General features: G+C 51.5%; 1 long non-coding RNA gene across 2 annotated transcripts in view; it reads left to right on the forward strand.

Annotated features, from left to right (window-relative positions):
- The window catches only part of LOC109300466, a 19,393-nt gene extending 16,016 nt beyond the window's left edge, over positions 1–3,377 (forward strand). For both annotated transcript variants that reach the window (XR_002098243.1, XR_002098242.1), the window contains exon 3: positions 1,459–3,377. This is a non-coding gene — a long non-coding RNA (uncharacterized LOC109300466). The remainder of the gene's footprint in view (positions 1–1,458) is intronic.
- The last annotated feature ends 18,808 nt before the right edge of the window (positions 3,378–22,185 follow it).

Consider the following 22,185-nt stretch of genomic DNA (forward strand, 5'->3'; position numbering starts at 1 on the left):
CATTTTGCTAAACGCTACAAGGCTCTTTGTGAGCCATTGTTCCACACACCCTCCCCCAGTCTCTACCACTGCCTGGAGCTGTATCCCTGACACTGTGCACGCACATGCACACATGCACATGGTGTCCCCTACGTCCCGCTCCCCAGAGCCCCTTGCAGGCTAGAACTCTGCCAGCCTGCAAGGGGAAATCCACCATTTCCCACTTTTTTCCTCTGTGAATGGAAAACTTGGATCCCTGAAAGATACTGGGAATCCAGGACAAATGCTGTCCTGGAGTCATGCAGCCTGGGACCAGGACTTGATGTTCCCATTTTGGGACTGTCCTACCCAATTAAGGATGGGTCCTCTTCCCAAGGGGGTCCAAGGCCCTTGGGGGCCCCCATGTACTTGGAACTTATGGAAAGTGGGATGTCAGACTTGCCTCCCAGTGCCAGAGGCATCTGCCCTTTCACAGGTCTCCCTGCCTCAGGTTTACCTCCTCTTCCCCACAGATCTGGCTGTACAAAATGGCCTCTCTCCTAAGGTGCTTGACCTCTTGCGGGGTAGTATCTCTGCTCATACTGAGTTCCCTTGCGCCCATTCCAGATCTCACTAGTGGAATAATAATACGTATGGGTATTTGGCCAGAGATCACACTGTGCTTACACAGGTGGAGAAAGCATTGTTCAGAGGTGCTGTGATCCTGCCAGGGCCACCTCATGAGGCTGGCCCCAGGAGACCACCCAGATAACTGTCCTGCAGACCCAGAGCTGGCACCTCACTCTGTCAAGTCCCAGGGAGACAATGCATTACTCCCTTGTTTTTCCCCACTGCTTTTCTTCACAAGCAGTCAGAAAACTGAGGCTAGTCTCATCCCTCCGTGACTGGGGTCCTCAGCAATCTCTTTAGCAACGCTGGGCACCTGCCAGCCACCAGATCATATCTCTGTCCCAGGGCCATGTGGCCATCTCCAGGGGACTCTCTACAGTACATCTGTCCCTGGCTTCCAGCTCTCATTTACTTAACAGCTGTAGGCCCCTGACTGGCTCTTTCCCTGACCCAGAGCAGCTCTCATCCTACAGTTCATTTGGATGTAATAGCCCAGCACCCTGGACCCATCTTCTGCTCTCTGTTCCACTAACCCACCACATGGTAGTGAAACCACTGTTACGTGGCAGCCTATGTGATCATACCTCACCTAACTGCCAAGACTGCAATAGAAAGGCCATAGCCCCGCATGCCCCTGTGCCACAGCAGAGATCCTGTGATGTCTCTGGTATAGGACTGGGTTTTTTCTGGATAAGCAAGGATCCCAATCCCTACTTTGCGCAGGGTCCAGCTGAGGCATTCCTTAGAACTGAGAGCAGGAAGGACTCCACCGTGTTTCCTTGCTTGCCACATTTGGAGGCCTCATGCCCTTCCTGTGCGAACTCTGAGGAGAAGCCTCTTCACAAACATGTGCCTGCATCCTCTTTACAGGTGAGAAGGGACAGAAAATTGGAGACCATCTGCCTGTACAACTCTAATATCCCAGGAAAGCCAAAAGCCATCCTGAATGGACCAGATCTTTCAACAACCAGATGCAGAATGCACAGTCTCACTACTCAGGTACTTATTCATTTCCAGTTGATTGAAACATAAATACAGGTTTTTAGCCTGATGAATCACTTCTGCTATATGCTGCATTTACCTCCAAGGGAGAGGAGGAAGGACAGGAAATGGTTCTTTCAATGTTTTTCAAAGACATATTGCATAGATATTGAGAACAGAAAGCCACAGTGCCATGGAGGGGAAAGAAGCTGAACTGTTTAGTGGATAAGACTCTGAATTGGGGCTTTGGAGACCTGAGTTCCATTTCTGGCTCTGCGTATGACCTTGGATTGGTCATTTAATCCCTTTCTACCTCAGTTTCCCTTCACTCCCTTGTCTATCATTACTCCATAGATTCTGCTGGCTGATGCTGGATATGTGCGGGTAGCGCCTGGCACAATGGGATTCTCTACTTCCCCAAGGCTCTTAGCTGCTGCTGTAAGTCAAGTAAAGAACAGGAAACAAATGGCGGTTGCAATGTACTCCAGGTTCAGGTTCCCCATTCTGTGCGTCACAGTCTCAAATCAGCTGCAGACACCCAAGGGAGAGTTCCTGCCTAGCAGAATCTCTGATCACATGGAGATGTGGAGGTGGAGGTGACACAGCCTGAATGCAAGTAATTGAAGGGCCAAAGCCAGAGAGAATCCAAGACTGGTGTAACTGCTTCTCCCTCCAGGGTAAGTGTTACTGCCTTAGGAACAGTCAGACAGAGATGTTCCCAGTTAGCCTCAGAGACTCTTCTCTACGGTCCTGATAGGAACCTTCCTAACACCTATCTGCAATGACTCCACTTCTGGAAAACACCACCCAACCTGTCACCCACTGAACAAGGGAAAACAAGGGCCACGCCAGGACCAGATCCTGCACATGTAAAATCCCAGGAGTAAGGAAGTCACAGCAGGCAGCATCGGTACCACAGAAGTCTTGACTTGCATCTGGATGTATCAGGCAAAGATCTAATACTTTCATCCCACCCTGTGCTGCCAAACATCCTAGGTGTGTCCCCACAATGCTATTATGCTGTTTGCAGTGCCAGAGGTGTGCTGGGTACATAGAGGCAAATATACCTTCTCATGGAGTTTCCTGAGTTGAGGTACAGGGCAGGTGTGGGCAGAAAAGGGCTACACCCTCCAGAGAGATTAGCTGGGCATGAAGCAAAGAGGGATTTAAACCCAATGTCACAGCCATTGAAAGCTGGCCTTTCCCAGCCCTGCCCCTGTTTCTCCTTGTGGCATCATACAGTCATACACACACCCCGCCTCGTAAAAAGTGGCCCGAACCTTTGCACCAGGCCTGCCCCATGGGAGAGATAGAGGTGAGGGGGGAAGCGGCTGGATTCCATCCCAGGGATAGTGAAGAGCCCAGCCTGGGAGAGGACAAGGCAGCCACAAAGGGGGCAGGTTTTATATTGCCCAGATAAGGGAGAGAGCCCAGCTGAAATTCCTAGATAACCCCTGGCAGATATATGGCTGGTCGACGGAGACCTGCCTTCCCCTCCTCTGGTAAATTAAAGCATCCTGGCAAGCAAAGCCCCCAGGATGTAAATTACTGAATCAACTTGGGGAGCAGAGTGGGGCCTGGAGGAGAGGCAGGGGTCTGCACAGAGATGCCCCCATGGCTTTATGTAAACAGGCGGTCAGGCTCACTTCCCCTTTTGCTGCTTCCTTCAACAACTTTTCCCTCAGTCTCCATTCCCAGAAGACGAGTAAACTGAATCTCCCTCCTCCTTCCTCCTCACTCTGTCTTGTTGGGGGCTGGTGGAAGCCTATTAGAGCTCCTTGTGGTCACAGACCTTAAAGACAGCAGATCACACAGGACAGGTCCAGCGTTAGATGGGATCTAACATCTTTAATAATGACATGATGTGTGTGTGCATGTGCATGTGCATGTGCATGTGCATGTGCACACACAGGGCTTCTTATCTAGGTGACAGGGATATTTCACGTGAATAGGCCCTGATGAAGAGAATAACAAACTTCACAAAGTTTCTTCTCCACAAAGTCCCTGAATCCCACACCGGGCAGTCTGTTTGTTTGCCTGTGAGGCATAAGGAGATCGTTAATACCTGCTGACATGGAGGTCGTAGGTCAGATCTAAGGCCTTCTTGCCAACCTGGGGGAAATGACCTTTCCAGTGACACGTGACACAACCTTCCACTCCAAGTGGTCTCGGAGGCATTCGCAGCCAATGGCTCCTGCAGGCAGGAAGAGGAACTTCTTGCCCCTTCTAGGGAAAGGGAGTTGGGTTGTTTCATCTTCACACCCTTGGGTGCGGCTGCTTTTCTCTTCTAGGGAATCCATTTTCCATGCTGTTTTTGCAGCATGGCAGGGGCAGAGTCTCCTGCACAAAGCATGCACAAATGCTGTCTGTGCTAGGCTGGTTTCCTTACTGACATCCCATTCAATGGGAGCTCCCTTGAGAAGGAAGGCAGCATGCACAGGAAGACAGAAAAGCCCTAGTGACACACTATTTCCTGCCTCCACCAACAGCCCACTCCAGCTATTCTTGTCTAAGACCTCTGTTCCTGAACCCCTGCTCGCCTGTGCAACCCTCCTCGCTCATACCCCCACACTCTCTCCCCCCGGATTCCTCCCCAGACTTGAGAGGTTCTAGCTGGAAACCCTTGCACTTACAGCCCATCCTATGCTAAGCAGTCTTAGCTACTGCACTGATGTGGCTCTAAATTTGGCCTTTTGGGCTAGGTACAGACATTCAAAAAGCCTGGGTGAAATTGATCTAAGTTACACCATTTTCTGTAAGCCACATAGTTTAGATTGATAGTGAACAGATCACACATTTGCTCTTTGGTGAGAGGGAGGCAAATCTTAGACCGAGTTCCAGCATTTTTAAACCCATGTGCCAAACTTCTGTTCTGTTATGGGTATTGGCCGGTCTCTGATCGCTTGTATCAATAAAAGTTTAATGTCTGTACCTGGCCTTGGAGTGAGCAGAGTTCCTGTGTACTTGCAGTTTAACTGGCAAAACTGCCTTTCAATGGCATATCATGTGTCACCCAGAATGGGTGGAGGTGGCTTTATTCTATGGCAGGGCCTTTCAATCTTTTTTTAATAAGTGTCCCCACAGCGGCCCCCTTTTTAGTAAGTGTACCCCCGGATGCCAAGCTGTTGGGGGGGGGGAAGAGGGGGAAGGCGAGCGGCCAGACGCAGAGCAGAGGCATGCCAAGTGGCAGAGCAGCAGCAGCTCAGCATCTGTGCAACCCTGCTCTCGCTTCGCCTTGGCCCTGCTCCTGTGAGGCAGTGGCACGGGGTGACAGCGCTCCATCCCCACCCATCCCCACATAACCCCTGGAACCTTTCAAAGTACCCCAGGGGTATGTGTACCCCTGGTTGACAACCCCTCTTCTATGGATACACAGCGCAGCTTTGTGACCATTGCTGTGCCCAGACTGAGAACACTTTGCTGAGAAGGTGGCCTGGGGCTTCTGTACCCGAACAGTGCTCCCAGGGGTGTGGCACAGTGTCCCCAGAGCTCTTCGAGAAACATACCCCACCCATGTTTTTGCACTTGTACTTCCACCGTGGTGGTAAAGCTGCTCTGGGAACATCCCAAGGCCTTGCTCTCAAGCATAACGGAGAATGAGGTCTTGAGGGTGACTCAGCCTGGCTGTTTATAAAGGCCAGGCCCTGCCCCCTTCCGGTCAGCTGACCAGACTGGTTGCCCGGCAACCCGCACCTGTGCTGCCCTGGTGACTGGCAGCTGAGCTCCTTTTACTGTGTTTCAGTAGCAGGCACCTTAGTGCCCTGCTACAGTGCCCTATATCTGCACTGCCCCAAATGGTATCAGTGGAGTCTTATGTCACTGGCAATAAACCCTTTCTGCTGACTAGGATGCTGCCTTTGGGCCCAGTCCTGCCAGCGCTGAATTGTGCCAAAGCTCCCCGTCAGGATGGTGCTGGTCATGCAAGAGCTTCCCCCAGATGTTCCAGTTAAGCAGTGACATGTCCTGGCCCAGGGGCACTGTGGAGAGTCACCACTACACTATGAACAGCCTGCTGCATCCCCTCAGCCCCTGGAGCAAGGGGTGGGATCTTCGGCTGGGGCAGCCCAGCTCAGGCCTGTGTTGGAGCTCTGACAAGCCTGTTGGGAAAACACCCTTCTCCGTGATACAATCCCTTGGCATCTCCCCCTTCACCCCAGCTGCTAAGCGCCTTAATAACTCTTGGCGCCAAGCTCCGGCAAGCTTTGTTGTCCTCTGTTGTGAACACGCGGGTCACTAATGAGACTCAGTCCTCATTATCCCCCAGCTGCAGGGCCAAGAGAGCCGCACCCTCCCTCCATGCCTGTCAGCAGAGAAGGGGGGATGTGTTCGATTAGTGTCTCACAAAGCCTCTGAGAGCTGAGCACACACCTCCCATTGCATGGCTCCTGCCTGCTTCCCTCTAATGGATGAGATGTGAAATAAAAAAGCATCCTGCCAGTGCTCCTAGCTTCTCCGATCCCACCCCATTAACCGTCCAGGGCAAGCGCCCAGTGGAGCGGGCGCGCTTTTATCTGCCAGCTGACCCCAAGTGCTCCTGCCGACGAACTGGGACTCCACGCACCAGAAACAACGGCAAAGCCAAGAGTTATTTACCTGGCCGGCATGTATCAAGCATGATAAATGTTCCCATAATGAACCCAAAATGGACCAGGGTAAAGATTAAAACCAGCCCCCGTCTTTCTCAGCCAGCCCCCGCTTCCCGCAGACCAGCACTCATGTTTCCCCTAGTGCACAGGCCACAGATAAGATGAAGTTAAATTTATCTTCAAAGAACCCCCCAAAGTGACTGGCTCTTAACCCCCTGCTCATCGCCTCCTTCCTCACCAGTATAAATCTTTCCCTTATCTGAACTTCCAAGGGAAGGAGGGGAAGAGGAGAGAGAACACAGCAGACTTTCTAAGCCAAAAAAAATCTCTGGTTTGTATTAAAGAGGCAGGATAAAAGCAAGCAAAGGGCCCCTCTGAGGGCATAAATAACGCAGGATCGGCTATTCCTTGAGATTTACACCCGGTGGTTTTCAACTCTTAGAGCAACACAAAGACCAACAACAACAAGGTTAGTACAAAGGGTGCTTGTCCCTGCAAGGGGGTTTCCATAGAGGGGGAGAGTGGACTGAGCAAGGGAGATGTGAAAACAGCTGTGAGGTCAGCAGGAGGAGCTTCAAAGCAACTGCCCCACTGCGCTCCAGACCAGCTATGCAGGGAGGAAGGGACGCCAGCAGTTGGGCAGGGAAGGGAGGGTCTCAAGGAAAGAGCCAGCCAACGATGCAGGGGTTCTTCCCTGGAGCAGAGAAATCCCACAGAGCATGCACAGTGCAAATGTGGGGCATGAAGCACCGGGTGCAGCTGCACCCTGCAAGAAACACAGATAGCCCACAGCCACATCAGGTGTAGACCAAGGTCTCCTGAGTTCCAGCCCTGCGCACTGCCCAGTGCTGTCCTCTCCTCCAGCTGTGGCAGCTTGACCTATGCTGGTGTTTCTATAGGAAGTGCTGATGCACAAGGGGATCAAAGTGGTGCTAGAATGTGTTGGGGACAAATGTTCCTTCTCACACCCAACCCAGAACTTGCTGTCAGTCCAGCAAGATGCACCATGGGCTGCAGCTGCTGGGATGTCCTTGACATCTGCAACCCAGGGGTCCCTTCTGGTTCTGTCCCAAGGCAGATTAATTTGGCAGCACCTGTCTGTCCCCCAGTTGGCCACCACCACATGAGGTCCTCTGTTCCAGGCAGGCTCTGGCGGGGGTCAGAACAGAAACAGCAGAGAGAGCAGATCGGAAGACGGAGCATGGGCAGAGCTGCTATCAATTCCCAGCCCAGAATAGCAGAGGTACTTACTCATTGGTGGTGCTCTGGAGGCCTGAGTTAAGGTGAAACTGCCTAAAGGGGCTGCAAAGTAGCCTTGTGGCCCTCTGAGGATCATCCCTGGTCTGCAGGAATTGCCTGCCTTCCACAGGAGGCCCCAGTACAGAGGCGGCAGCTTTGGAAAAGTGTTTGGTGGCTTCTTATGCCCTGTTCCGATGCTGCAGCCCCTGGTGAGGCCTTAGTCTGTGTTAGTGTGCAAACTGGCCTTGCTTTACAAAGGGAGGCCTAATCATACCTTCCTTTGTGCCAGCGCAGGGAGGAAGCTCTCCGAGTGCTCTCCAGTGCCATCCCACTCTGTGCTGGGCTCCAGAGAAAGCAGCCGGTGCTCTGGGTGTCCTTTGCTCCTCAGCCTCAGTAAAGGGCTCTACACCTTCCTGCCAGAAACCTGAAAGAGCTGCTGTTTCAAGCACCACTGCGCTACTGTTGTGACACATTGGGAGTTTGGAGTCTGAACTTCTGTTTCATTCGCTGTAAAAGGGAATCAGACCCCAGGAAAATGGAATCAGGAGAGAAAAGGAAACTGCTCATCCAACAGGCAAGGAGGCCAGATTCCAGGGAAAGCTTCATGCCTGCCCCCCCACCAGTGACCTCTTCCCTGACTTCATTAGCCCTTCTGTAGGTCAGAGAGGGTCTGGCTGAACTGCCCATTAATGAGATTGCACTGGTGCTGACAGACCCGGCTTGGGGTCCCACAAGCCTCCCCTCATCCTAACCCTCACACTGTGGGGATGGAACAGGCAGGCTGCTTTCCAAAGCTGCAGTCTCCCTCCAGCTCAGCCATGTTTATGTAGCCTCATGCTGCTCCAGGCCTGCCCATCCTGAAAGTCCATGTCCTACATTCACATGCAGCTTATAAGGTGTTGACTCAGACTTCCTACCATGGGCAACATTTTTGTGGCTTGGACAGCCAAGTTGTTGCCATTTTCTGTGCTGCTGCAATGTATTCTGGGAGGCAACACGTTGACTTTCCAGATGCAACCAATTTGCTCCATCAGGCAGCGGGCCTGGGTATATTAATCCATTATTGTTGGCGAAGTGCTTTGAAGAGGAAAAACAAACGCCAAATCAGTGATGAATTATAATTGTTGGGGCCCAGATCGATTGGAACCATTACCAGGTCTAGGGCACTGAAATGGGCCTGATAGGAAAGAAGAGGCCTGAAAGTGAACTGTATAGATGAAAGAGCAGCTGAAACAGAGTGCCAAACCAAGCCAAACCTGTGCCAAACCCATTCACTCCTGTTGCAGGGTGTCACGCAATGGGGTCCTGAAGGATGGCTGTGATCTCCCCAAGGCCCTTTTACTTGCCAAGTTGGCTCGATGGGCACCCTCTATTCTCGCCCGCCACATGTTTGATAGAATGGTTAATAGGGAGGCTGCCTTTAAGTCCTCTTGGACATGGTCTTGATTGATTCTCTGGACCCCCGTGGGTTTCCGGACCTCTGATGCATCCCGCTTCAAAATAGATGTCACAATGGGTGTTCTGGGCTATGCGTGGCTCCAACCACCCCTTCACCATGCCCCAAGCCTCGCAGATGGTACCAACATTGTCTGGTCTAGGTCTTGTTGTAATTTAGCCCCCTTGTCCTCCCCGGGCTCTCTGCAGCCCTGTCTGTGCACCCCAAATGCCGCACCCTCTCTGGTGCCAGGGTCCCCACGCTACAGTGGGCCCCCAATGAGGCCTCCTCCTTCCCCTAATAGCCTCACCCAAACCACCAGTCTTATACAACAGCAAACAAGACACCAGCCCCTGGGCTATAACATAAATTCAAGCCGCCTGCCTATAATATCATTCAAGCCACACCAGGGGTGCTCCATCCCTCAACAGTATCAGAAGCTGTACCTGCCTCTCCCCTTTGCTTGCTCCAGGAGAGCTCCTTCCCCCTTGGCTGCTGGCAGGGAACTGCCCTCCTGGCCTCAGCCCTGGGGTTTATATATGAGCCAGGCCCTGCCCCTTCCTGTCAGCTGACAGGTGTGGGTCACTAGCTCGTTCTGGCTGCCCTGGTAACCAGCAGCTGGGGCTTCCAGCTCACTGCTAGGGCTCTTCCCCAAGCAGTTTCAGCTCTTTAAAGGAGCAGGACACCCTAGTGCCCTACGACACACCTCCCCCCTTAAAACCCACACTGACCCGGGGGGGGTCAGTGTTTGCATTTTCGGGTACTGCATCCATCTTGGGCTCTTCTTGGCCTTTCTTCAATCACCTGGCAGCTCCAGAACAGGAAGTGGAGGTTTTCAAGCACCTCCTACTCGCCTTTTCCCCAAGAGTACACCATGTGGATTTTGACGGGAGTTACCCCGCCACAGGTAGTCCCCCCACATTAGCCAGCCTTGGTAGGATGCAACTTAGGCCTGTCTTTTATCCGTTCTACAGCCCTTCAGCATGGAGGGAAAACCTCCTCCCTCCTCCTGGGAGAGCTGCCTCCTATTACTTGGGGCACCTTTTCCCCTTCACTCCTCAAGTGCCCCAGATCTCCTCTTCTTTGGGCCCCTTGTAAAGAGTCCCTTCTCCCTCTGGTTTCCTGCCAGTCCATGAGCCTTCCCCAAAGCTCCCACTGCACGCCGAGTGCCCTCTGGCATATTCCTTACTCCAGAAGTCTATCTTTCCCTGGCCAGTGGGTCTTCTGCCAGGCCCTGTATACACTTTCACAAAGGCTACTCCCCCAAATCTAGCTTCAACTAATTTCCTCAGGGTCCACCATTTGACTTGCCCTGGGAGATTACGAACATATACATATGGCTTTCTTCCCCATATTCGTTCCTTCTGTGGCTGGATTATCTTTGGTGTTGAGGAACCTTCTGGTTCCTTAGCTCGGTCTACAGTCTGGGTCTAGCATGGCCTTTGCTTCTGTGCGGGGCTTGGTAGCTTTTCCTCAAGGTGGAGCTTGGGGAGAACTTCTATTTTCCCCCTAGCTTCCCTAGGGGGTTGGCCACTTCTCCTCATATGGGGCCCTTGGGCCCACCTTTTACCCAGGGCTTCTGCCACTCTCTCTCCTTTGAGACCTGTTTACTATATGTCAGGGCCTGGGCCATCTTTGGTCTCTGGACTTTTTGTTTTAGATGTTGCCCCTTTTGAGTGTGGCCTTGGTAGCTGGGATCACTGTTCTTGCTTCTCAGCCTGAGCTGCTCACTCTCCTGCACAGCTGCCATATTCCCCTTATCTACTTCCATCTGTTGTACCTGTTTTGGCACTGTCCCAGTATCATACCTGCTTCTCGTTTCTCTCCCAAGCAGTTCATTTCCTCTACATACTGGCTTACCCAGTGACCCCATTTCTGCTCCAGGTACTCGATGACTGGGGATAATTTCATCCCCCATTGTTGTAGAATCTGTTTCAGGAGGTTCCTCCATCATTGTATTCTTTTCCTGTTGCTCTACTGTCCCAATCTCATTCCTGGGACTTCCTAGCCCAGTATTTCTGGGTGGTTCTTCGTTTCCCTGGACCTTTAGGTATATGAGCCATGCAGTCTCTACCCATTTTTCAGTCTCTATTAAGAACTCTTTCAAGTCTTCAAGCTCTCAAAAATGCTCCTGGCATTCTGCATTAACCCTGGAAGCCTGTTCTTCCAATTGCATGCCTATTGCAATCAGTCTTTCTCTCTGTGGTTGAGTGGCCTGTAACGGTTGCCGCTCGATCTCTGCCTGCAACGATGTTTCCCTGGCTACATCCTCTTCTAACAGGGTCTTCAGGGATTGCATCTCTTCCCATAGTTGGTCCTGTCCCCCCTTCACCTTTTGCCACTGAGCCCGCAATTCTGCACACTCCTCAGTTCTGGCTTTTGCCTCCGTTTTGAGGGACTGCTTCTGATCTTGTAGTGCCTCATGACTCGCCATATAAACTTTGATTTTCTCCATCTCTTTGAATATCACCTTCTCTGTTTCTTCTGTTTGGACGTGGCTTTTAACCAGCTCGCCTCACAGGTCTTCCACATGGTATTTGGCTTGCCTGCATTTCAGTTGCCAATTCTCCAACTCCTCCTGCAACTCTTCTATCTGGTCCACATGGCTGTGGACTTTCTTCTGGAGGACTCCAGTGAGGCTTTTTGATATCTCCAGCTTCTGTAGGACATCCTTTTGTTCTCCCATCTGTTCTATACCAGGTTCAGAAGGCTTGATCCTCCATTCAGCCATCTCTCTTTGCATCTCTTGCAATTTTTCCTCTCATTGTTTGTTCCTCTCGGCCTCCTTCACCATGAGCCGTTCCAGCACTCAGGCCTTCTCTGTCTCTGCTGCAAGCAGGCGCTTGATTTCCTTCAACCCACCTTCTTTCTTCCCAGGTCATGCCTGCAGCTCTAAAGCGGCCACTTTGGCCTCAACTTGCTCCTTTTGCGACTTCACCACTTCTAATTCAAACTCTGGGCGGGTAGCTTTTTCCTCTACCTCGTCCACCTGCAACTGCCAGGTGAAGGCTTGTTGCCACCTGCCTTCCGGAGTCGCTAGTTCCATCTTGGTTCTACTTCTTTCCTAGGCCAGACCTAACGTCTTCCCCTCTATGGTCTCTAATGGCAGTCTATTCTCTAATCTTGGCCTGTCTTCCTGAGTTCCAGTCACACTGCCTTTCACTTTGCTACGTTGTGATTCTGTACTGGCCCAAAGGTTCATTTCCCTACTTAGGGACACAGGGTTCCTCCCCGTGCACGGCCTTACTTCCTGGCCAATGCACCACTTTATCACAGGATGGGGTCCTGAAGGATGGCTGTGATCTCCCCAAGGCCCCTTTACCATGCCAAGTTGGCCCGATGGGCACCTTCTATTCTCACCCGCCATGTCTTTGATAGAATGATTAATAGGGAGGCTGCCTTTAAGTCCTCTTGGACACGGTCTTGATTGATTCTCTGGACCCCTGTGGGTTTCCAGATTTCTGGTGTGTCCCGCTTCAAAACAGATGTCACAATGGGTGTTTCGGGGCACCCTAGCCTTCTGGGCTATGCGTGGCTCCAACCACCCCTTTACCATGCCCCAAGCTTTGCAGATGGTATGGACATTGTCTGGCCTAGGCCTTGTTGTAATTTGGCCCCCTTGTCCTCCCCAGGCTCTCTGCAGCCCTGTCTCACTCTGCACCTCACTGGCGCTGGGGTCTGTGCACCCCAAATGTCGTGCCCTCTCTGGTGCCGGGGTCCCCACACTACAGTGGGCCCCCAATGAGGCCTCCTCCTTCCCCTAATAGCCTCACCCAAACCACTGGTCTTATACAACAGCAAACAAGACACCAGCCCCTGGGCTATAACATAAATTCAAGCTGCCCGGCTATAACATCATTCAAGCCACACCGAGGTGCTCCATCCCTCAACAGTATCAGAAGCTGTACCTGCCTCTCCCCTTTGCTTGCTCCAGGAGAGCTCCTTCCTCCTTGGCTGCTGGCAGGGAACTGCCCTCCTGGCCTCAGCCCTGGGGTTTATATACGAGCCAGCCCTGCCCCTTCCTGTCAGCTGACAGGTGTGGGCCACTAGCTCATTCTGGCTGCCCTGGTAACCAGCAGCTGGGGCTTCCAACTCACTGCTAGGGCTCTTCCCCAAGCAGTTTCAGCTCTTTAAAGGAGCAGGGCATCGTAGTGCCCTGCAACACGGGGCAGCAGCAATGTCCCCACCCCGGCTGTGGACAGGTCGAGGGAAGGGACTGCATCACCTGCAGAGCAGCTCAGCTGGCCACTTTGTGGCACTAGAGGAAATTACTTGCTCTGTGTAGCTAACAACACAATCTGCTGTCTTTAATCCCAGGAGAAGCATGAAGTGAGGAAAGAGTAGACTGGAGAAGTGTAGCTGTTAAGCACACTTTAATGCAGAAAGCCATAAACAGGCTCTTCCCCAGAAGGTTGCATGAGCAAGCTACCAGCTTTGAAATTATGCCTGTTCTCCCCACACATTGCCTCTGCTCCTGGCAGGGCCTCCTGGTCCAGTCTCAAGGCCTCCCTCAAAGGTACCAAGGCAGGGAAGGAGAAGAGGGAGGCCTGAGACCACATAGCCTTTACCATGATCTGATTCTCAATTGTCCACTGCTGTATGTGCCATTTCTTTCTATACAAAGGGGGCTCAGCCCGGGTACTAAAATACTGTCAGGTCAGAATTCCCCCGTCACACCATTTTACTCTCCTGCAAGGTGCAGGGCACTGTGAAACCAGGCCCAAGATGTTTTATTCATTTCTAGAGGATGCTGATCCAGAATCATGTACCCTTGTGCCCCTGACACTTCCTGTCAGTCCACAGGCCAGAGAGGTCCCAGCCAGCTGAAAGGCAGAGCTCAAAGCAAGATGGGAAAACAAGGAAAAGACAGTTCCCAACTCGAGGGTTCTGTTGTGTGGAAGCCCAAGAGGGGACCGTGGATGGAGCTGGGCAAACAATGAATGGATTGTTCACTGGCTGATCCAAGACAATCAGTGGGAGGAGGGGCCTGGAGTGGAAATTTTAAGGTGTTTTCAGCAAAACAAAAATTAAGAATTCCACAAATTCCATTTTAAGCTTCCCAGCAAGAGGTTGTTTCTGTTTGGGGTTATTTTACCTCCTTTTGGCCCCTTGCTTAGAGGTAGGTCCACTTCAAACTGACAACAATCCCCCTCCTCTTCACCCAAGTCCAGATGGCAGGAACATCTTGGCAGTGTCATGAGTGTGTGGATTCCCAGCTCTGCTCTTTAGTGCTGCCTGCCCAGGGCTGGTTATCTATCCTACAGGATTTCCCACTTCCCCCACTAAGCCAGCGGGAGGTGTTAAAGAAAAACACTTTTCATATGCTCCCTGTGTAGGTAAAACACTGCCTGGGCAGAGCAGTTCTGTAAGGGCCTTTGCAACCAAAGCTCTGCAGCAGTGAGGCTGACAGGAGGCTGCCTCTCTCCCCTCCAAGACCCCCATTGCTCCTGGGAAAGGAGGGCCTGTGGGGAACAGGCAGCAGTGACCTGAGACTCACTCAGGAACACGTGCCACCCCCCGCGGAGTGGACAGAGGAAATGCGGCAGACACGACCAAATTCCTGGAAATTATTTTTTCATTTTCTCCTTTATTAGTTTTTTATTAAAGGAAAAAATAAACACAGGCAGAGTCCAGAGGAGAGCAGGGCAAGCTGGAAGTGTCCAGCCGGCCAGGGGATAAACCCAGAGCCCCAGGACCAGATGCAAAACCAGCTAAACCCAACACAGACATCATGGGAGTTACCTGTGAGGTTTGCAAACATTACATGCTGGGCACCAGTAGGTGGCCTACAGAGAGCTCCCCGCCCCTGCAGCACCTCCTCACCTGCTGATCCAAACAGATTTATTGCTGCCTTGTTTTTCAGCACTCTAGAAAGGCACTAGCCTTCCAAAGTGCAGCTCAGTGTACTGAGCTTTTATTTAAAGCTTATGAATGTGGCAGCCCATGGGATCCTGCCAGAGTGGCCCTGCAGGTCTCAGGTAATAACACTGCATGTTTATCATCCATGCACTTCATGGATTTCAACCAGCAAGTCCTGAGAGCAGCATGAGAATGGGGATTGCTCGGCTTGTGACCACGTGTGCAGCATGTATAGGCACCACCTATACATGGTAATACCAGGGGTGGACAAAATGCAGCCCAGGGGCCAGATGTGGCCCGCCAGGCCATTCTATCCAGCCTGCAGGGCCCCTGAAAAATTTAGAAAATTAATATTTATCTGCCCTGGGCTGCCTGTCATGTGGCTCTCAATGGCTTGCCAAAACTCAGTAAGTGGCCCTCTGCCCAAAATAATTGCCCACCCCTGGTATATACCGCCGGTTCCAGGTCCCCAACTGGCCAGACCTGGAACTGCTCAACCTGCATTAGCCTGGCACTCAGCCCATGCTGATACACTCAACCAGACTAATAAGCCTCCATGGAGCTCCAAACCAGCACATCTTTATGCTTCAAGTACCCAAGCTAGCTGCCCCAGGTGCTTCTACATTGTGCTGGCCCCGCTTTGTGCTGCTTAGCCATCCCCTGCTGGTCTCATCTGAAGAACATATTTTCCCCACCCCCCACTTTGCACAGAGCTAGTGATGGCACAAGATGCCCAGCAGCAAAGAATCACACTCCCTGTCCTTGCTTTTTGCTGGGAAGTCAGGAAAAGATAAGGCTCAGCCTGTGCTCTCAGACTTTGCAGCAGGCCCGGAGAAGGGAAAGTCCCTGGTGTTGGGTAGGGACCCGGAGAAGAGAAAGTCCCTGGTGTTGGGTAGGGATGAGTACAGGAGGGAAGATCACACAGGGAAAATAAGGTGGGTTTTGGCAGCCTGCTATGAATTATTCTTGACTTAAACTGTTTAAGCCACAGCCCCTGAGGCTGGCTCCTTGGGCAGCTCTGTCTGGTGGGAGCTGACAGGACCTCTCTGCTCACACCTCCCCCCCAATTTTAATACATTGACTCCACTCCCATCCCTGCTCTTTCATTATTTGTCCCTCCTGTTCACTGAGCCCCTAGATCTATGTTTCTCAGTCCCTCTACCCCCCCACACCCTTTCCCCAAGCCTGAGAGGACACACTGTTGGTTCTGGCCTACCTATTTCAGGGTTTTTCCCCAGCACAGTTACATGGGATAGGCCTGACTAGCCTTTGGAAAGAAGAGGAACATTGGAGACACAGGGCACCTTTGTGTCCTGGGCAGACACCATCTCTCCTGACAGACTGTCCCAACAGCTACCTTGGCCTTGCTGAAGAGTGGCACCCGGAAGAGCCAATTGCCCCCTCTTCTTGCCCATTGCAGATTGTAGAACAGACACTATCTATGCCAACACATTTTTGCTAACATCAAGCATGACTGGGGGTATCTGAGCTCCCAGGCCTCTGGGCCTGGAACTTGCACATAGGATGGGAAGAAGCTGAAGTTATATGACCCTTGTATTTATAAAGTTTGCAGTTATATGACCCATGGATTTTAGTAGACATGGTTATTGAGCTTTGCGCAATTGAATTTGGAACTGAATTAGCATTTGGTTTAAATAAAAAACCTTCTGAGACACTTTGCTGCTAGGGTGGGACATGATGAATATGACCCTCCTCAGTGAGGCGGCACAGGTGGTTAGGGAAGTGAGCAGGACTGCTGGATCCTGTTGAGCTTGCAGGGAGGAAGCTTGTAATCATCAGGCAGAATTCTCATCAGAACCCAGGGCTAAAGGTCAGCTCTGGAGAGACACGCCAGGGCTTCTTCAGATGGTAAATGATCAGCAGACCAGCTTTCCATCCCTTTGTGCAAGCCAACACACCCCCCAGCTTAGCATCTTCCGCTGGCAGCATCTTCTTAGAGACCTCTCAGGGTGAGTCCTGACCCTAAGGGAGCCGTAAACTGAACTGGGTCCCCACCTCTGCTTCCCTCCCTGCCGAGAAGTTCTCAGAGGCCTCAAGAATTGCTTGAGTCCTGGCGAAGCCTGATGGTGCTGAGCTTCTGGAAGATGAGAGAGTGACAGTCCTGGCTGATGCAGCTGGAGACAGCTTCAGGCTCAAGCAATATCAGAGACACATGGGCCATGTGCTTCTGGTAGCCTCAGATCTCCCTACAGATTTGTTCTGGCTCTGCAGGTCTGTTTTCTCCACTCCTGATTCCCTGAACTGTGTAGCTTGCCCCACCTAGTTAACTATATCTCTGAGGTCCTCATTGCCAGCCTGCACTGCTCTCTAGAATTAACTGTATGAGTGGGATCTGCCCTGTCACTGCACACTGTATCCCAAAGACACCTCACTCCCAAACCCCACTGCAACTCACAACCCTCATCTATAGGATGAGAGAGGTAGCTAGCTAGCTATATTAGTCTGAAGTCAGGCAGATGGCCCTGTCTTCCATCTATATAATGGGGATAATAATTCCCAGCTGGTTGGGAGAATTAGCAGTAACTGGTCCCATCATATCTACCAAAGCAAAATGTAAACAGCTCAGCTTTCTCTGTGGTTTCCAAAGTGTCATAGTGTCTGTGAAGGAAAATTTTGGGGATCTGGACAATTCACGAGCTGCTCACCATAACAGTTCAGTCTCTGCTATTCACAATATACTGGGTATTGTCTGGTCACAAGACATTTTTTCTGTTTTCTGACTAGACAGTCAGCACTTGGTAGCAGAAAATTCCCCTAGGACAAACTGTGGGTTCTGGTATGAATTTCTGATGCCTGTGCACCAGATATTTTTCACCCAAATATTCACAAGTGACAAACAGCCTGATCCCATCAGGCAGTGAGTCAGATTTGATTGTTCATTTATCAATATATCCCCAATGACTTCTTTGTCACTGACCCAACTCTAGGATTAAGTGTTGGTAAAACACTGGCCTTTTGTAAGCCCCCGAACCTTTAAGGAAGAGGTGCTGGAGAAGTGCACACATTTGCATTCAGAAAAGAAGAACCCATATCTCCTTATCAGACAGTATGGTGTGTTCACGTTTGTGTGAGACACCGACATGCACACCCACAGATGGAGCAGGGGACAGGAGATTAGGATGGGAAGCCAGGTTAAAATGACACATCAAGATAAGGCCTAAGATAAAACACCAGACCAAAGGGACACCCTAGATTGCTTCTTTTTGTTTGTTGTCACTTAATGTGAGGTTTGTATCTGCCCCATTTATTCCCGTGACAGCCCAGAGGTTTTCTCACACAATCCATGCATTCCCATTTTTTACAGTAAAAAGATTCTCTTTTTCTCGGTTTTATGTTGTCAGCTGCATCTCTGTTCCCTGGAACGGGGGACAGCCACACAACAAAGGCAGCAGATTCTCTGGACAAACAGGTGCTGAGAACTCCTCCTCCTCTGCAGTTCTATGCTATAGGCCAACAGGAAAGTCCCCAACCCCACTAGAAACAGGGCCTACCACACCATAGTAGGATGTCGTGATGGCATCTCCAGCTAGGGCTGAAGGGTCCTTAGTGTCACAGGAGTAACAGCAGTGGGCAAGGAAACCATGAGGGCAAAGATGTTGGGCTCCCCTGACAGCACCAGAGCAAGCCACCTCTCCCCAGCAGGGAAGTGAGCATGACTTCTGTACCGGAAAATGATCCTATTTCAAATGCCAGGTCCTTATGCACATGAAACAAGCAAAACAGGCCATGAGGTTGAGGCTTGAATTGCATTCACACACAGCATAGCAACTGAGGCCAAAGTGTTTGTCTGTTCCCAGGATACCTGGCTGAACCCTGAGGTTACTCTAACTTTGTTTGAGACTGAATTAGTCCCAGCCTATCCCCAGGTGGCTTCATCTCTGCTCCCTAGGCTGAGCACAGCTTGACCAGACTCCAGGATCTGGGGACTTCAGGCACCAATGTAACAGCTGCCTGCAGTGGCACAGGCAGCCATGCTACAATTGCGCCAACCAGAAGCATGCAGCTAATTGGCCCAGAATGCTGGGATGCTGAGCCAAAAGTGCACGGTGCTGAGAGCTCCTGACAACACAAGCCAGGGATGCAGGAAACAGGCCCAGCCATCCTCACTGCTGCTAGAGACCTCAAGGAAGATCCAGGTGCTTTCCCCACTGCGGGGGACCAGAAAGAAATGCCAGACATCTGCCCAGCAGCAGATAGGCATCCTGCCACTCTCCCCACGGCAGGGGGGAAAACAGCTACCTGTATGGTGATTAGGACACCTGAGGCCACCGGGCACCTCTTTTACCTTGTGAGCAGCCCAGAGATGCCACCAAACCCTTTCCCAGCAGGGGAAACTGGGCAGCCCCAGATCAACAGCACAGCAGGTGCTAAGTGGTCACCTAGGAGCCTACACTGGGGGACCCAAGCCCAGTGGAGCAGAGTGCAGGCAAACTGAGGAAACCAGCTGGGGGAAGCAGGGGGAAAGCCTCCCTGAAGGGGCCCCTACTAGCATGGACAAGGAGCGTGCCAGTAAGCAACTGTCCCTGTGGGTGCACAGCAGGGACCACCGTGAGGCAAAGCCAAACCTGGCCCAATGTCAGATTCAGGGGGGCCCAGTCAGAGAGGGTACCTTACCAGGAGGGACAAGAAGACCTATAGTGGGAGCAACAGGTATGCAAGGCCCCAGAGCAAACCACACCCCAGAGAGGGTACAAGCTCAGAGCAGCAAGGCATCAATGCCCTCACTAGCCATCAGACTGAGCCGTTTGAGTTCATTACCTAGAACATTTACCTATCCCTTTAAATGACTGAAGGCTGAAACAGATCCAACCAGATACAAATCACCAGTACCCTGCAGACAAGGTGAGACCACATGATATGGGACAAGTCAACTAGTGTGGCAACAACACCCAAGTGGAAAGGGGTGGGATGTAGGGGAGAAGAAGCCCCACAGAAGATCCACTGCAGTTGTCACACCTGAACCCTCAGAGAACCACTGGACCACCCTCCAGGCAAGTATAGGTTCACTTATTTCACATCAAGTTATGGCAGGTGAGAAGGCTGGGGGTGACAATTCTCCAGGGGTACAGGTAAAGCCTGCAGCACACAGACAGTGACCTTGGGCATAAAACTGTCACAACCAGTTTTTATCAGTATCTAGTGCCTGTGGGGTAAAGCTGATGGGGGGAGCTGTTCTGCTCTCCCCATTGTGGGGCTGGAAACCAGCTCAGCCTCTATCACTGATCAGACCCTGGACGGCCCCAGTGGGCCATCCAGCAGTTGAGGACTTTCAGCATTCAGTGAGATCTGGCCCTGCTCCTTCAGGAATCTCACTGGCATACCCCCTACCTCAAAGCCTGCAAGGCATAAGGTGAGCTGGATGTACTGCCCTTTTGCCAACTGGGCTCTCCCCTATGCTGAGGGAATCCCCTGATGAAGAGAGCTGCTCCCACAGCCCTTTGGGGGTGTCACCACAGAACCAGGCTAGGGTTTAGTCTCAAGCAGTGATTGGTTCCCATCACTGAGTAGGTACCTACCCCTGGGCAGGAAAGCTGCAATGACTTGCTTTAGACAAAGGCAGATTCAACCCCTTGCTGCTGGAAGTGGGTTGTACCAAAGGTTGGACTCCAAAATAATAGAGGAGAAAACTCAGTTACACCCTCTGGCAACAAGCAAGAGAGAATGAGAGTGCTTCCCTAATCCCAAACCTGAGCAGCTGTCACCACCAGCATAGACAGGGCACCATGACATATACCACCACCCACTACAGGAGGCCAAGTAAGGTCAAAACCAGAGGCTACTGTGGGGATATGGGGCCCAGGCGCTATACAAATAGACTTTTTGCCTATTGCTTTAACTTTTATGTATTTTCTTGAGTTTTGCATTGCCTTAAGAAACTCCATTTTGTATTGCTCTGTAGCTTGACATCAGTGCTCAACCTTTGTATGCCGTATGTGTGAGAGAATGGGTGAGAGTGTGTCTGTGGAAAAGGAAAACATCAGCTGGCAACTGGCTGAAGAATGCAGACAGATAAAAGACCAAACAAGAAGAATCTGCCCCAGAACAGCAGGAGAACAACAATTGACCTTCAAGGAAGGTGATAACACAGCAAAAGCCCAGAGGACTGGGTGAATTGACAAGGCTATAAAAGATGGGGCAAGACATATCGATGTTGGGTCTTGTTCTGCATGTCATCCTGGAACATCGGTTTGTCTGATGAGATGGACCAGCAGGAGCCCGGCTCCTACTTGTGATCAACTCGGCTGGCTACTAAGTTGATCCAAGTACTGATAAGACTAGTAATGTATACCAGTGCAGAACAGAAATTGGGGTATGAATGGGGGGGGAGAGAGCGTATTAAGTGCTTAATCAATAAATGCGACATCTAGACTTATCCTCCCTCATAAGGTCTTGCTCATGATTTGAGCAATTGGCAAATTGCGTAACACACTAACAGGCAATCCACAAAGAAACACAGAAGTGCACATGGGCACAAGTGCTTTGCTGAAATGCTTTTGGGCTCTGCTGTGACTGAGCTTAGGAACCCCTCCACCTCTCCTGAAAAACAGTGAAAAGCCCAAACTGGGTAGTTTTGCCTAACCTTCCTCACCTCCCCCCACTTCTGTACAGCCCACCTGTGCCTGTGAATACAGCCCATCTTCTCAGTTATGGACTGCAGGATTGGACTGGATCTTTTCCACTGGAGCCGGGGGAGGCAGGGCGACCTTCTGGAGTTAAAGTACACAAACATGCTGAGCTCACCCCCTCTCCTGATTACAATCCAAACATCCCCAACAGGGTAAGCAGCCATCCAGCCCTGTCCATGGCTTACCTAAACACTTGAATGCAAGCCCAGGCCAACAGCCCCCAGTTTACCTTGGCTCAGTCCCTCTCCTGCTTCACCAAGACATGAGGACCCCTCCCCCCATTCTACAGACACTCCTGCTGGGGGTCTCCAACATGGCAGACTCCAAAGCCAGCTCTTCAGCGTCTGGGAGCAGGAGGAGCAGAAGATGGATAAATAAATACCATCTGAGTGGGAACATCCTGGCCAAAGAATGAGCTAACTGTGGGTGAGAGGTGGATGCCTAATGTGGAGTGTCTTGGCCTGGTGCAGTCTGGGGGAGATGCGGCCTCCCTGAGCTTGGTGGGAAACTGATAGGAAAAGTTTTTGACCTTCGTGAACTTCTGGAACAATTAAAGATGCAGCTTGTGTCTGCAAGTAGGAATAAACTGGGTTTATCCTACAGACATGTGAGGGCCCAAATCAACCATCAATGAGAGCAGTGTAAATCCAGAGTGATCCTCTCAACATTATGTATTGACAAGGGCAGGATGCAGTCTGTAATCCTGGTTGCCGCCTGGGCCCATCTCGGAGCAGTCCTGAGGCACAGGTGCTCAGGCCCAGGGTGCTGCAGGCCTGTGCAATACTGAGAGTTAATTCCTTCCTGTTACTGATCCTAGTGAGCTCGTGCTTCTCCCCTGCAGGAGGGATGA

The sequence above is a fragment of the Gavialis gangeticus genome, unplaced genomic scaffold (assembly GCF_001723915.1).
Source record: "Gavialis gangeticus isolate Ggan-Ray unplaced genomic scaffold, GavGan_comp1, whole genome shotgun sequence".
Classification (NCBI taxonomy): Eukaryota; Metazoa; Chordata; order Crocodylia; family Gavialidae; genus Gavialis; species Gavialis gangeticus.